Genomic DNA, 17,340 nt, shown 5'->3' with positions numbered 1-17,340 from the left:
CTGTTATGTATGCAAACGAGTTTCTTGATTAATACTGAATCTTAATACATTGAGGCAAGTGCAAAATTTTCTATCACAGTTCGGACTTGTGCCATGTGTATGGCGGAAATGCTTTCAAGAATCAGGGTGCAAATTGCTTGCTGCAAAATCTCTAACGTCTGGACTACTCTTCTAGCCACCCGATATATGTGGTTGGTCTAGATCTATGAAATGATAAGTTTTGAAAAAAGACCCAAGGAGAGGCAATATATTGATTTATTGGCACAGTTCCAAAAATATACTTAAAGAGATCTGAAGGCTTGTGTGCCTAGAACTTGGGAGTCATAGAATATCCTTTTGAAGGTAGCAGAACAAATTAAGAGAAATCTTACCAAATATTTTAAGAGCTTGTATTTCATTAATACATGTATTTACCACAAAGAGAGAAATTAGTTTGGCTAATTAGGGAACAAGTTAATGTCATAGATTGTGCACAGGGGTTTTACCAAAATGGTTCTAGGGATGAGGCAATTTTGCTACAATGAGGAGAAGTTAGGGTTGTTCTCCTTGCAGTAAAGGAGTTTGAGAGAGAATCTGACAGTTTTAGAAAATTATAAAAGGTAAATTATGAAATCAAAATGTTGTAATCTTTCATTAAAATAACAGTCAATGTAAATTTATTGCACCGGGTAGCGGCTTGTCCCATTAACAAATCTGGAGTGCAGCGTGTTACCTCTTCAAGTTGTATTAGAACATAGAACAGTACAGCGCAGAAGGGGCCCTTTGGCCTCGGATGTTGCGCAGACCTGTGAACTAATCTAAACTCATCCCTCCACACAATCCCATCATCGTCCATGTGCTTGTCCAAGGACAAAATCACACAATGGAAAGTTCACCAATTCCATTTGCTTGTAAAATTTTATACTTCTGAATTGTTAGGTGCTGCAACTGAGATAATCGTACTGTTCAGGTAATCACTTTATTCATTGTTTGAGCCGAGATTAAAGAACGGAGAAATAATTTTCAAACTTTGTGACAAAATGCCATGCTTTAGGTTAATGGGTGACAGGATATTTGATTGCTGCAGCCCTCAGATTGATATGTTTCTGTTTTATTTATAATTATGGTGTCAGAGTCATTGAATTAACTATTGTCAATGCAGTTCTGAATTTGTTTGTTTAAAAAAGTGCTTAAAGATACAGTAGTATCAGCATAGTCACTTCAACATGATCAGTAACAAGGATTATTAGTTTTTGGAATTCATCGTAGCAGAGTGAAGGGAAAAATTTGTAAGGAACGTTTCATACAAAGTGTTATTAATACTAGGAAGAGTAGATTTTCTTTGCTGTTGGAAATGTGAGAGTTCGAAGAAAAACAAATTGCAGGAGAAACTGAGCAGCCCTTCAACATCTGTTGAGAGAAAGCAGAATTAACATTTCTCAAGAAGTTATGAGTAAGAGTTACTGGAGTCGACGCATTAACTCTGCTTTTTCACCACAGATGCTGTGAAATCCGCTGAGGTTCTTCAGTAATTTCTATTTTTGGTTCAAATTTCCAGTATAGACCAAAGAACAGTATCCACAGTTCTTTATTTTATTTTAATGTGAAGGCTGGGTTAAATTTCAAGCTTTAATTAAAATTAATTTATGGAAAAACCTTAATTTTTTTTCAGAAGCTTTCACAATCAGGCAGAGTATTGGAACATAATTACCCGACCAATCAAATTCAACTTATTTGGATGGAATTTAATCATTTATTGCCTGACCTGAGCTTTTCCAGCAATTTCTATTTTTGTTTGGCAAAGACAAAACTATCATCTATTTCCTATTAACCAATATTTTTATTCATAATATTTTATACCCTACAGCATGATTCTTTATTTTTCACAACAACCATTGACGTGGCTCTTTATCACATGCTTTCTGGAAATCTAAGTACAGATCTTTCTGCAGAATACTTGCTTCAGAACTGATGCTATTGGTCCAAACGTTGAATCCCTCCTTTTTACAGCATGCCTTAAGCCAAGTACAATCCTCCCCTATCATCTTTCTTTTATTCTCTGTAGCACATAATGTGGGGAGAAATCCTAAAGTTATTTCCCCCACGCCAGTTTTGCCTTTAAGTCCTCGAGGCAACGGATTGAATAGTTTCCAGCTGCAAAAAGTGGTTTACCGTTTGTTTGAAATCAATCCTACAAAGGTGAACCAATCCATCAGGCTTCACATTTACATAGAACATAGAACATAGAAGAATACAGCGCAGTGCAGGCCCTTCGGCCCTCGATGTTGCGCCGATCCAAGCCCACCTAACCTACACTAGCCCACTATCCTCCATATGCCTATCCAATGCCCGCTTAAATGCCCATAAAGAGAGAGAGTCCACCACTGCTACTGGCAGGGAATTCCATGAACTCACGACTCGCTGAATAAGTGTCATCGAGGTGACTCTGTTCCACAACCTGGGCTAGCCTACCCTTCACAGATCCAGCAAGACACAAGTGGAAGGAAGTCGTGCTGAGTCTCATATCATGGAGCCTGAAGCTGCTTTATTGCCTGCGTCTCACCCTGGAAACTGTGCCTCACCCCACTCCTATTCAATCCTGCCTCCCTACCCACATACTCTGAACATTTGGTCACCTCCATGTGGATGTCCATGCTAGGGCTGTGACTCAGGTAGGGGCTTCAGAATAGTGTTTTTCATTTTGGTTTCAACTCCACTCTATTTCCCATCCACTCGATACTGCGGCATGTATCATACTGACACTTCCAGGTGAAGGTTGTTACTGATTAATGTTGTAAGGTCAACTTATTGTTCATGTAAACACACATCCAGATGTATTGGAAACAACTGGAAGAAACAAGCAAATGTATTCAAAAGCAAGACTTACACAAAAATAATCAATAAAACCAATATAACAAAATATGACTATTGCAACTGATGAATACACAAATGAATTAATCAATAACATTTATAGACAGATTTGTAAATGACACACTGGTAAAGTTAAACATTTATAAATTAATAAACAGACACAAAGAATGCATTTAATATTAACACAGCTATAACTGCATTGGTAACAAACAGAACGCACAAAGCAGTTTGAAATAATACTTACAGTGTAGTTCATTAAATATGAAAGAGATACCTTGACCTAGCTGGTGGACTGTTTATATTTTATTTGAAAAATGTGGTGCTGGAAAAACACAGCAGGGCAGGCAGCATCCGAGGAGCAGGAGAGTCGACGTTTCAGGCATAGGCCCTTCTTCAGGGCTCATATTTTATGTATGTATATAATATATGATACATATATAATACATATGTATCATATATTATACACACACACATAAATAATGTATGTATTGTGTATGTACATTACCTATGTAGATTAATATGTAACAGACACAGTAGCCACCGAATATGAGACAGCAATTTGAAGGAGCCATGATGATGATCCAGGCTGTCTGGTTACAGGCCCATTAGCCTCTGAGAAGGGATTGGAGGGTTAGATTCCTCACCTTTAACTGGGCACATGACTACACCTGGGGAGCAGATAGGAATATACTTACCGGTAAAAGTGCTTACCGGTAGCGGGCAGCGGTGTTTTTTTTTCTCTTTCACTCTCTCTTCACAGAAAGAGCGGGAGCACCAGGGGGAAGTGACGACGACCAGAGGGGCAGCCGGGAAGGAAAGCGGTGAGTATTTATACTCACCCTTCGAAGCCGCCGGTCATCTCCAGTGCGAGCAGCAGCGAAGGTAAGACCGTTTGGTTTTAAAAGTGCTTACCGGTAGCGGGCAGCAGTGTTTTTTTTTCCTTGCGGAACACCGCTAGTGACGGCACTCCATGAAGAAACTTTGCCATCAACTACTACCCTCTGTCTTCTTCCATCCAGCCAATTCCTAATCCAAACCTCCAACTCATCCTCAATGCCATACCTCCGTATTTTTTGCAGTGGTCTACCATGGGGAACCTTATCAAACGCCTTACTAAAATCCATATATACCACATCTACCGCTTTCCCCTCATCAACCTCCTTCGTCACCTTTTCAAAGAATTCAATAAGGTTTGTGAGGCACGACTTGCCCTTCACAAAACCATGCTGACTATCCTTGATCACATTATTCCTATCCAGATGTTCATAAATCCTATCCCTTACAATTCTCTCTAAGACTTTGCCCACAACAGAAGTGAGACTCACCGGCCTATAGTTACTCGGGTTATCCCTACTCCCCTTTTTGAACAAGGGAACCACATTTGCTATCCTCCAGTCTACTGGCACTATTCCTGTAGACAACGAGGATATAAAAATCAAGGCCAATGGCTCTGCAATCTCCTGCCTTGCTTCCCAGAGAATCCTAGGATAAATGCCATCAGGCCCAGGGGACTTATCTATTTTCACCCTTTCCAGAATTTCCAACACCTCATCTCTACATACCTCAAAGCCATCCATTCTACTTAATTGTGACTCAGTATTCGCACTGACAACAATGTCCTGTTCCTGATTGAACACTGACGAAAAGTATTCATTCAGTGTCTCCCCAATCTCTTCAGCCGCCACACGCAACTTCCCACTACTATCCTTGACTGGACCTATTCCTACCCTAGTCATTTGGTATGACCGGTGCTGCCCATTCTGCAAACTGTACTGGTTTGATTATTGCCTTGCTTTCCAGCATCCTGATTTCTGCCTCTACTTCTTCACGCAAGACAAATGGCACTGGACAGGCCTTGCAGCATTTTCGAATTGCTTCATGGTCAACATGTAAAGTGGCCTTGGACTGTTTAATAGTCCCTAGACTTTACTGAGAGAAAAAAAACTTGTAGGTATTTCATTAGGATTTCACTTAGGCAGCCATTTTCTCATCAAAAGATGGTAATCCAATCAAGTTGAATCTTTCTCAACCAATTCCTCCCTTCAAGCTTGGACCCAAGCCTACTAGACTAACTAAACTTGTTGCCTTTCATAAGAGACCGGGACCAAAGTTGTACCCTTAATCTGGGGTTCCCTGGTATACATTCTCAGCCTGGCCGAGGTGTTACAAAAACTTAATTGTTGGAATCCAAAGCAAATTTTGGTAAAGTCTAGTTCAGTGATCACTTATGCAGCCACACCAGTATCAACCTCCTTTAGAACTGGGTGACTATTGAACCAGACGTTTCTTTTGATTAGTTCTGATTGGATGTTGCTAAGCAATTTAGCTGTTCCAAACTATTTGTCGGTGGACTTTCTAGGGTGCCTCAGGTCATAGTCATGGAGATGTACAGCACGGTCCAACTTGTCCATGCCGACCAGATATCCCAACCCAATCTAGTCCCACCTGCCAGCACCTGGCCCAAATCCATCCAAACCCTTCCTATTCATATACCCGTCCAGATGCTTTTTAAATTTTGCAATTGTACTAGCCTCCACCACTTCCTCCAGCAGCTCATTCCATACATGTACCATCCTCTGCGTGAAAACATTGCCCCTTTTATATCTTTCCCCTCTCACCCTAAACCTATGCCTTCCAGTTCTGGACTCCCCCACTCCAGGGAAAAAACTTTGTCTATTTATCCTATCCATGCTCCTCATGATTTTATAAACCTCTATAAGGTCACCCCTCAGCTTCCAACACTACAGGGAAAACAGCCCTAGCCTATTCAACCTCTCCCTATAGCTCAAATCCTCCAACCCTGGCAACATCCTTGTAAATCTTTTCTGAACCCTTTCAAGTTTCACAACGTCCTTCAGCTAGGAAGGAGACCAGAATTGCATGCAATATTCCAACAGTGGCCTAACCAATGTCCTGTACAGCTGCAACATGACCTCCCAATTCCTGTACTCAGTACTCTGATCAATAAAGGAAAGCATACCAAATGCCTCCTTCACTATCCTATCTACCTGCGACTCCACTTTCAAGGAGCTATGAACCTGTACTCCAAGGTCTCTTTGTTCAGCAACATTCCCTAGGACCTTAGCATTAAGTGTATAAGTCCTGCTAAGATTTGCTTTCCCAAAATGCAGCACCTCACATTTATCTAGATTAAACACCATCTGCCACATCTCAACCCATTGGCCCATCTGATCAAAATCCCATTGTAATCTGAGGTAACCTTCTTTGCTGTACACTACACCTCCAATTTTGGTGTCATCTGCAAACTTACTAATTATACTTGTTATGCTCACACCCAAATCATTTATATAAATGATGAAAAGTAGCAGACCCAGCACTAATTGAAAAAGCTACGGGTCCACTGCTAGCTCATAGCTGGCTCCAGGAGTGAACAGAACCCCTGACACGTCTGTTAATTGGGCCAGGTTGACAGCCCCAATCAGGAACTCATATTCTATGAAATCCACATAGCTGATCTCAGTATAATCACTACAGATTGGACCAGGTTGTTAAAGCACTTGAGGTCCTTGGCTTTAAAAATAAGAAATTATATTAACCTTTATAGATATAACTGTTTAGACCTCAGCAACATTATTTTGTCCAATTCTGGATATCATACTTTCAGTCAAATGTCAAGGCTTTGGAGGGAATTTAAAGAAAAAAGCTATCAGAAACTATAATTAATTGGTAAGACCAGAGAAGCTGGAATTATTCTTCTTCAAGCAGAGTATAATTGGATGTTTTAAAAGAGACATTCTAAATTATGAGGTGCTTTGATAAAAAAGAAATGGAGAAGCTTCTTCCACTTGCGGGAGAATTATTGATTAATACAAAGATCTAAAGCATTTGTTAAAAAAGATCCGATGGGGAAATAAGATGAAATTTCTTGATGTATTGGTTGTTTATGATCTGGAAAGCACTCACTGAAAGGGTACTGGAAGTAGGTTCAAATATAATGTTAAAAGAACAAACACATGAAAGGGGGAAGTTTGAAGGGGGATAGGAAAAGTACAAAAGGGATTATTTGTTAATGCTTCCAATAGCAGTAGCAAAGACATGATGAAGAGTGTCCAGTGTTGTACGATTTGTAATGGTTTGTAATTTCTCATAAAAATATAATATCATTCTAACTTTGCGTGAAAATTGGTTTAGTAGAGTGTTCACTATCAACACAGTATTAGTATTAAGATTACGTACTTACTGACAGTGTGGAAACAGGCCCTTTGGCCCAACAAATCCACACCAACCCTCCGAAGAGCAACCCACCAGATCCATTCCCCTACATTTACCTCTTCACCTAACACTACGGGCAATTTAGCATGGCCAATTCACCTAACCTGCACATTTTTGGACTGTGGGAGGAAACTGGAGCACCCGGAGGAAACCCATGCAGACATGGAGAATGTGCAAACTCCACACAGACAGTTTCCCGAGGCGGGAATTGAACCCGGGTCTCTGGCGCTGTGAGGCAGGAGTGCTAACCACAGAATTAATGGTAATCAGATTTGCAGAAACAAAGTTGAATGAAGTTCCTTGGAGGAGGGAGTGGCAATGACATTTTACCAGATTTAAATCTGGATTTGCATTGACATTTGTGTTTGTGCAAGCAAAGCTGCTTTGTATGACCCTTACCATAATAGCATATATTTTCTTTGTTTGCAGATTATCAGTACAGAACGCTGGCCCAAGCATTAGATCAGAAAACAAGCATTGGGCTAGCCCGATCACAGGATGTTGACTTTCGCTTTTTTTTACATCCTCCATCACCAAGAATAATTGAGGTCAGTAAATCTATTTGTATTGCTTGTTATCTGTCATTTTCAGCAAAGTGATACTGTTTGTGTAAAGTGGAGTTGAATTAGTATATATTTATATAGCAGCAGTAAAGCTGGTGTGAAGCCGTTTCAATTCATGCTGATGCTACAGCTGTAGGGCCATTCTAGAATTAATGGTAATCAGAATTGCAGAAACAAAGTTGAATGAAGTTCCGTGGAGAAGGGAGTGGCAATGCCATTTTACCAGATTTAAATCTGGATTTGCATTGACATTTGTGTTTGTGGTTTATAACCCTTACCATAGTAGCATAATTGTATTCTAGATTTTTAAATACATGGTGCTGTTCACCAGTTTCCTAAATGAGGATGATGATTCCTTTGGACAGCTCATAGAACATGGTGATATTTGATTTGTCAATGTTTTGTATTGAATAAGGTAAGTAATAAGTAATTCATAAACTTTGCATAATACGGTCCATCATAAGATATGAAAATCTGTTTCAAATTATGTTATTATTTTATGTACTCAGCAGTCAATTACTTAATCCTGAGCCCCTCCAGATCACAGACCTTGACCAAGCAGCAACAAAAGTACAGGTTGAAGGTCTTCATCATGGCTGATTTGGAACCCAAGTTGTTCTGAGAATAACTGGGTTGGGCTCAAGCTGCAGCTCAAAAGCAGAGGCAATGCTGTGGAGTTCTCAGTCAGTGCTTCAACACTCAGGGAAATGCTGTGATTTGATGGCTATCTTGCCATTCAGCTGTTAAATGGATGGCCAGGCATGACTGAAGGGGAACCAAAGGCAGGAGGCCATGGCTCAAGGATAGAGAGTTGGGCAAGGGCAGTGCAATGTGTGAAATGATCTTGTCCTCTCTTGTGCATTGTTTTCATCGTAGAAAAAGACTATAATGGGAAAATACTATGCAGAGGAATTTGGAGGGATTAAACCCTTGATTTCCACAGGCTTTAGTGCTTTTCAGCTGTGCCTCATGCTGCATGTCCTGTGTCCTTTAACCTTTCCAACCCATCTGTCAGCCTCCCAAAACCTTGGGATGTTGAGGATTCCTGAGTTGTCATGGTGAATGCACACAATGCACTCATGCAGTCTTATGTCTAATTATCTCCATAGCACGTGGCCATTCTAATGTTAAGTTTTACTTGCCCTCAACGCATAAAGTCATTCAGCATTTTGTGGGTCTGTAGTTCAGTCCTTGCCCACATTGTGGAAAGTTATGCAGATTCATAAACAGGTTCCATGAGCATGTTAAGAACTCACAACAGACGACTGTTTCTTGTATTCATGCATGCCGCATGCATATATTACCAAAAATGAAAGCTGACAACAACAAGCCAATACTACTTGTTTATTGACCTTCCAGTATAGTCATACTTCGTCAGTTGGGGGTATTGCTTCTTACCATCCCACGGAAGGAGAATCTTCCACCCTGTACAATCACAATCTGGAGGAGAACAAGCAGGGAGTTAGCATCAGACCATGGGGCTGCCTATACTTGTGCTATCACCACTTCTCCTGCTATACCTGGTACTTGTCACTAAATGTTCTGATAGTTGAGAGTGTGATGACAGTCAACAGTTGTGGTAAACACCTCCAAATCATACCCCAGCAAGTCATGACAAGATGTGAGAGCTCTTGACCAGGAATGGATTTGAAACAGAAGCAATGAAGATTTGGGATGTAATATTAGTAAATAATACAAGTCAAGGACAAAGCAGATTCTTTGCTATACTTAAAACATGGAACCGGGAGTGCAAAGGATTTCCAGCAAGTGGCAGAGTTCTCCCTCTAGTTTTAAGGAAATTTTCAAAACTCAGTTTGATTAACTTTGCGGGTAAACTGGAGGAAGCATTGTCTGACAGAGCTTGAAAAGCAGAGATAATTGATGTACTACTGACACACTTGCAATAACTTAGGAGCTCACACCTTTAATGCATTGTCTGAGCTGAGATGTCACCTTTTTTCTATAAGACCTTGTTATGTCTGGAATGTGACTTGAAAGCAGTCCTGGGATTTACATATTAATGAATTAAAACCTGTTCTAAAAGATGAAAGATTTAACAGCAATCTAGATTTGTTCAATATATCGCATCACTGTATGACACTATGATCTTTTGCTATAAATTCTGTGTCCTATCATCCTATTCCACTAGCTACCTGATGAAGGAGCAGTGCTCTGAAAGTTAGTCCTGTACTTCCAAATAAACCTGTTGGACTATAATCTGATATTGTGTGATTTTTAACTTTGTCCACCTCCGTCCAACACCTGCACCTCCACATCAGTGTAAGATGAATTGGTTAAAGTTGTGCTCTGCAATTGGATGCTGAGAGAGGCAGAGTGTGGAGTTGACATTTGAAGATGGGATGTCAATCAGCGCAGTCGTGATATTTGAGCTTCTTGTGACATTGAATCCAAATGTGACAACTGCATTTCTGGAGCTTATGTTTTTGGCTACTTCCAGCAATTTTGACCTAAGAGGCCAGAGGAGACCGCATCAGGAGCAACGAATACAATAAATGACATGTGGAAGTGCAGGTGAAACTTTGGATGTGGAAGCCTCCTTCGGGACCTTGGAGGTAAGGGGGGAGGTGTGAGTGCAGGTTTTGCAATTCCTGCGGTAGCAGGGGAAGGTGCCAGGAAGGGAGGGTGGCTTGTTAGTGGACGCAGATCTGACCAGGTATTCGCAGAGGGAACGGTCTTTGCGGATAGGGATGGGGAAAGAAATATATTCATGATGGTAGGGTCCGTTTTTAGGTGGCGGAAATGTTGGCGGATGATGAGGGATATATTTCCCTCCCCACCTCTATCTGCTTTCAGCAAAGACTGTTCCCTCCATGACTACCTGGTCAGGCCCACGCCACCCTCCCTTCCTGGCACCTTCCCCCTGCCACCACAGGAATTGCAAAACCTGTGCCCACACCCCCCCCCACCTCCGTCCAAGGCCCCAAAGGAGCCTTCCACATCCATCAACGTTTCACTTGCACCTCCACACATGTCATTTATTGTATCCATTGTTCCCGATGCAATCTCCTTTACATTGGGGAGACTGCACGTCTTCTGTCAGAGTGCTTTAGAGAACATCTCTGGGACATCCTCACCAATCAACCCCACCACCCCGCAGCCGAACATTTCAACTCCTCCTCCTAGTCTGCCAAGGACATGCAGGTCCTGGACTCCTCCATCGCCACTCCCTCACCACCCAGCGCCTGGAGGAAGAACGCCTTTTCTTCTGCCTCGGAATCCTTCAACCCCAGGGCATTGTGGTGAAAGGGTTAAAATTGTGTCCCAATACATGTGTGAATCTAACCGAAAATGGAAGGTGTCGCTTAGTCCCGTGTGAATCTTATTACACACCTTCCCGTGTGAATCTTCTTATCTGTATGTGACCAGAATGTTCTGTGTCAGACTACTTTCCTGCGAGCCTGGTCCTTGACCTTGAGAATTTTTTTAAAACAGGCATCAATGTGGACTTCATTAGTTTCCTCATTACCCCTCCCCCCACCTTACCCCAGTTCCAACCTTCCAGCTCAGCACTGCCCTCATGACCTGTCCCACCTGTCAATCTTCCTTCCCACCTATTCGCTCCACCCTCCTCTCTGACATATCACCTTTACCCCCACCTCGATCCAACCATTGCCCTTTCAGCTACCTTCTCCCAGCCCCACACCCCAACCCTCCCCTCCCATTTATCTCCCCACCTCAAAGGCTCCCAGTCTCTTTCCTGATGAAGGACTTCAGCCCGAAATGTCGATTTTCCTGCTCCTTGGATGCTGCCTGACCTGCTTGTGCTTTTTCCATCAACACATTCTCAATTCATAGAGATTTACAGCACGGTAACAGACCCTTTGTCCAACTCCTCCATGCCGACTAGTTATCTGAACCTAATCTAGTCCCATTTCCCAGCACATGGCGCGTATTCCTCTAAACGTTTCCTGTTCGTATACCCATCCAGATGCCTTTTAAATCAACTCATTCCATACGTACACCACCCTCTGCATGAAAACGTTGCCCCTTAGGTCCCTTTTATATATTTCCCCTCTCCCCACCCCAGGGAAAAGACTTTGTCTATTTATCCTATCCATGCCCCTCACGATTTTATAAACCTCTATAAGGTCATCCTTTAGCCTCTGACACTTCAGGGAAAACAACCCCGGCCTGTTCAGCCTCTCCCTATAACTCAAATCTTCCAATCCTGGCAACATCGTTGTATATCTTTTCTGAACCCATTCAGCATCTTGTGAACCTGGAGGCAATGTATAATTTTCCAAAACTTTTGTCATTAAGCAGCCTTCCAGGCAATTAATTGTGTTTTTATATATAAAATCCTGTTCTTGTGTTTCCTGTGTGTAGAACTCCTGCATTGAAGATGAGCTCAGAAATCTGCTGGCCTCTCTACCACAATCTGAAGTGGATCAGTGTGTGCAGTACTTTACTTCTCTTGCTCTACGAGAAAGTAATCAGTCTTTGTCAGCACAAAGGGTAAGTTTCAATAATCCAATTTTGTTTATTCTTTTGCAATCTACAGAAAAATTTACCATGTCTAGACAAGTTGATTTTTTTTTTAGGTGATAATTAAAGTGTATAAGACATCCCTAATGGTCGACGGTTACATCACATCTAAAGGGATTGGATAGGATAAATAGACAAAGTCTTTTCCCGGGGTCGGGAAGTCCAGAACGAGAGGGCATAGGTTTAGGATATAAAAGAGATCTAAGGGGCAACTTTTACACGCAGATGGTGGTACGTGTATGGAATGAGCTGCCAGACGACGTGGTGGAGGCTGGTATAATTAACGTTTAAGAGGCATTTGGGTATATGAATAGGAAGTGTTTGGAGGGATATGGGCCGGGTGCTGGCAGGTGGGACTAGATTGGGTTGGGATATCTGGTCGGCATGGACAGGTTGGACCGAAGGGTCTGTTTCCATGCTGTACATCTTTATGACTCTATAACATTAAATAATATCAGATATTGCAAAATCCTGAACAGGAGTGTCTAATTAATTTAAGCTTCGTAATGCAGATTGAAAGAAGATCTTTCAGTTCCAAATTGACTTTAGTAATATTCTTGCCTCTTGAGTCAGAAGTATACGGGGTCAAGTGTATGGTGCTGGAAAAGCGCGTCAGGTTGGGCAGCAGCAAAGGAGCTGGAGAATCGATGTTTCGTGCATAAGCCCTTCCTGATGAAGGGCTTGTGCCCAAAGTGTTGATTCTCCTATCCCTTGGATGCTGCCTCATCTGCTGTGCTTTTCTAGCACCATACTCACAACTCTGATCTTCAGCATGTGCAATCATCACTTTCTCCTCGGAGGTGGACGGACCCATTCATCACTTCAAACGTACTAGGCTGACAATACTGTGCAAATATTACATTGTCAGAAGTACTGTTGAGCAATTGTCTGTATACTATCATTGTATTTTACTCCACCTTGCAATATCTTAGCTAGAATGATCTAAAATTAACTCAGCTGACCTGCTGTTTCCTCAGTTCCCTAGGTCATCCTTTGCATCAAATAGTTATACAATTTTCCAGAAAGTGCAATTATTTCTTTTTAACTACTCTCTGTGACAAAGCATCCAAAATTTATTGAGAAAGCTTACCTAACTTCTCTGCTCCTCAGTGATCATAGTAAATTGAGGCTCCTTCATCATTGACTCCTCAACCAAAGAAATCTGTTTTATGCGAATAACCCTAATGTGTTACAATCTCATGTTGGATCTCCTCTTAACTTTGATTTGCAAAAAAGATCCCAGTATTTTGTATCTCTCTTAACTATAGTTTGCCATTCCATTCTTCTTCAAAAATTGATTTTATTTACAAACTTTATAAAGGTACATTATATCACCATGTAAATTTGCCTTTTTCTAGAATGTAGATTTGATCAGTTTCTTTCTGTTCAGTATGTTATACTGTAATACCCTCATTGTGTTTAAAGGTTGTGGCCCAGATATCAATTACACACAATAAGTTGTGGATATTTTCTAATCAACAAATGTTATTGCACACCTCTGGAGCAGGTAGGACTTGAAGCTAGGCTTCCTGGTGCAGAGGTAGGGTGCAAGACAAAACTCCACTCAATAACTTGCATCCATTTCACTTAATGTGGCACACCTTTTTAAACTATTGAACAATAGAACGTACTCACAATGTCACTAGATGCTTTGAAGTGCCATGGACCATGATCTGTCTCAGGCAGTCAGTCCATTAACAGTTCTCCTGGCATGTCTTCTGAAGCAGGCTGCTCTACCCTAATTGTAGCGGCCAGTTGCACATGAAGTTCTTTCTTTATACCCTGTGCTTGCCGTGCCATGTGATGTAATATTTTGTTTCAGCCTGTTGTATTGGTTTTCAATAACATCACTGTTCTGCTTAAAGTGCTATGACATGGAGACAGTAAGCCAAACAAAATCAGCTTACCTATCCTTGGATTTGTAACACAGTAAAATTAAACAAAGACCATCAAAATCACTCAGTTGTTCCTTTCCACATTTTAAGAAAGACAGATATTTGACGCCAAGTTTATAAATTGAACAGAAATTGATAATTTAATTATTATAAAAGTAACTTTAGTAGAACGAGGATAAATAACAACAAGAAAAGCTAGAGAGTAGTGTTGAGGAAGCAGAGAAGCTAGAGGAGGACTTGAACAGGGTAGGAGAGTTGGCAAAGAAGTGACAAATGAAATAGAATGTGGGAAAGTGTGAGGCTGTGCACTTGGGTGGGAAGAAAAGAGGCATAGACTATTTTCTAAATGGGGAAAGGCTTCAGAAATCTGAAGCACAAAGGCATTTGGGAGACCTAGTTCAGAATTATCTCAAGTTTAACATGCAGGTTCAATTGGCAGTCAGAAAGGCAAATGCAATGTTAGCATTAATTTCAAGAGTACTAGAATACAAGGGTAGAGATGTACTGTTGAGGCTGTATCAGGCTCTGGTCAGACTGCATTTGGAATATTGAGAACAGTTTTAAGCCTGATATCTAAGGAAAGGCATTGGAGGAGGTCCCAAAAAAGTTTGCAAGCATGAAGGACTTGTCATATGAGGAGGAGTTGAGGTTGCTGGGTCTGTACTAAATGGAGTTTAGAAGAATGTTGGGTTGTCTGAGTGAAACTTAGAGAATACTGAGAGGCTAACTTAAAGTGGATGTGAAGATGATGTTTCCATGAATAGTGGAGACTAGGACCTGAGGGCACAGTCTCAGAGTGAAGATGCTACCCTTTTGAAGTGAAATAAAGTGACATTTTTCAGCTAGATGAGGGGTTAATCTGTGGAACTCATTGCTCCAGAAGGCTGTGGAGGCCAAGTCACTGAGTGCATTTAAGACCGAGATAGGTTTTAGATCAACAAGGGGATCGGGGGTTATGGAGAGAAGGCTGGAGAATGGACTTGAGAAACGTACCAGCCATGATCAAAATGCAGAGCAGACTCTATAGACTAAACAATGTAATTCAGCTCCTGTATCTTATGATCTTATTGAACAAGACAATCTACTTAATATCAATAATATCAGCCTAGTCTTCTTTAACCAGAGCCCCTGCCCATATACATACTTAAAGGATAAATGAAGAGAAATAAATAAAGAATTGTAATTTGTCAGTTCATCAGTTTCATGATGGGTACTCAGGCCTTCAGAAATCCTTGGTTAATGCAGCTTTTCACAGCCAATTAAACTGTACGATTTCCTTGAATTTCAAAGTCACTGACAAATGCAAACACGGCCAGTAAACTTCAAGAATCATTCACTCATTTCTTAGAGAGGGGTTTTCTTATCAGAACAAATCGACAATGCATCAAAACAAAAGAATGAGTGAGCAAAAAACAGCAGCATTGTCCGGAAGCTTTTTCAAAATGTACTCAAGGCTTCAAAGCCCTTGTCAGAACTGGTTCATTTTTATCTTCCTCTCTTTTGCTGACATTCTCTGTGATTGGCTACCCAGCACCAATCTGCCCTTAATTAATTAATTCAACATCCACCCAGTTACCAGTCCTGCTCGTAAAAGATCTCAGTGCCAAAATGTTGATAGAGTTATAAAGCAGAGATTGACTCCCCTCTGAGAACCAAAACTAACACATCCAAAGAGAAGCACCTCTCCTATAATCTGTAAAAGGAGTGTGAAAAATGGTATAACCTGCTTTTCAATAACTTCTGGTGGTTAAGTAAAACAAATCCCTGACACTCGCTTTAAAATCCAGAAGGAAGTCTGGAGGGGGAGGCAGTGGTGTTTGTCAAGGTTTGTCCCAAGCAGCTCCGTGACGTGGGACTCCGTGCTCGATGGTCTGTTCCCCGGGTTGCACACTGAGACGGACATCAACTGTGCCTGGAGGATCATCAACTCGGTGAAGAATGCTCTTTGGTCTGTCCAAAACCTGTTAGTCTTCCAGCTAAAAGACGTGACCCTGACTGAGTGTTGCATACTGGCACATCCCAAGGTCCAGGACAATGTGCTGAGGGACGTGCTGAAGCTTGGGGCACCTGCCGCCAAGGCGCGGTGGGGAAAGACCACTGTATAAAGTCTGCCCACCGAAGAACAACAGGGGGCCCACTCAGTAATTAGGCTCCAATGACATCTCAGCTAAACACCAAGAAAGGAGATTTACCAGGATGCTGCCTGGACTGGAGGGCTTATCTTTTTTTTAAATAGATATTTTTATTAGAAGTTTAACATTTTTACAAGTTTACGAAAATAAACAAAACTCTTAAGTACAAACATTGATATACAATTAAATCTTAAATATATAATAACCAAAGTTTAACAAAAGAGAAATACAGAGAGAGAAAGAAAACAAAACTCAACTAACTACTAATCTAACCTACAACTAACCAGAGTGTATATTTAAGTCTCTTACATTATTCAATAAAAGAAAGAGAAAAAAAAACAAAAAAAATGGATAACATAGAAATTGGGTAGTGAGATATATGCTCGGAATGTGTTAACATCAAATGTAACAAAACCCGTATTTGTGCAGGATTCCTCTCCCAAGGAGCCCCAGACCAGCCAGGTTTGTAATCTCAATTAAATAAAAACCCTTGTATTCATATAATTCAAGAAGGGCTGCCATATTTTATAAAATAATTCGGTCTTTCGGTGCACCATATTTGTAAGGAAGTCAAGGGGAATACATTCCATAATTAATCTGTGCCAATTTGAAAGTCCAGGGGGGCCCTCAGCCACCCAGTTTACCAAAATATTTTTCCTTGCACAGAAAGAGAGAATAGAAAATAGTCTCTTCCCGTGCATATCCAGGGAGGGAAAGTTCGAAAAGCCCAAAAGGAGAGATACAGGGTCCACTTTAATTTCCGTTCCTAAAATTTCTGTCAACCTTATGACAGGTCCATAGGCAATGTACAAGAGTGCCCACCTCTAATTTACATTTGGGACACATTGGAGATGCCCCTGCCTTAAATTTTGCCAATCGATCCGGTGCTATATGGGCCCTATGAAATATCTTCAGCTGGATAGCCTGAGTTCTGTTACAGATGGTGATTCATCTGGCGTTTTCCCAAATGTCATTCCACATATCTGTAGAGATTTCTAGTCCCAATTCCTGATCCCATGTTTTAAGCAGATTATCCATATCTCCCGATACTTCATCATGTAGTAAATGATAAATAGTACTGACGGAAGATACCCCCACTGGTCGTAGGACACTACATTCTCTATCGGATTTATAAAGACTATCTAATAACATAGTCTTCTT

General features: G+C 41.1%; 1 protein-coding gene across 1 annotated transcript in view; it reads left to right on the top strand.

Annotated features, from left to right (window-relative positions):
- The window catches only part of serac1 (serine active site containing 1), a 141,888-nt gene that overhangs the window by 48,172 nt on the left and 76,376 nt on the right, over positions 1 to 17,340 (top strand). The window contains exons 5-6 of the mRNA XM_043696192.1: positions 7,513 to 7,631; positions 11,994 to 12,122. The gene's annotated coding sequence lies outside the window, so the exon portion shown is untranslated. The remainder of the gene's footprint in view (positions 1 to 7,512; positions 7,632 to 11,993; positions 12,123 to 17,340) is intronic.

The sequence above is a fragment of the Chiloscyllium plagiosum genome, chromosome 9, assembly GCF_004010195.1.
Source record: "Chiloscyllium plagiosum isolate BGI_BamShark_2017 chromosome 9, ASM401019v2, whole genome shotgun sequence".
NCBI classification, from domain to species: domain Eukaryota; kingdom Metazoa; phylum Chordata; class Chondrichthyes; order Orectolobiformes; family Hemiscylliidae; genus Chiloscyllium; species Chiloscyllium plagiosum.
This window is presented reverse-complemented; position numbering and strand designations above follow the sequence as displayed.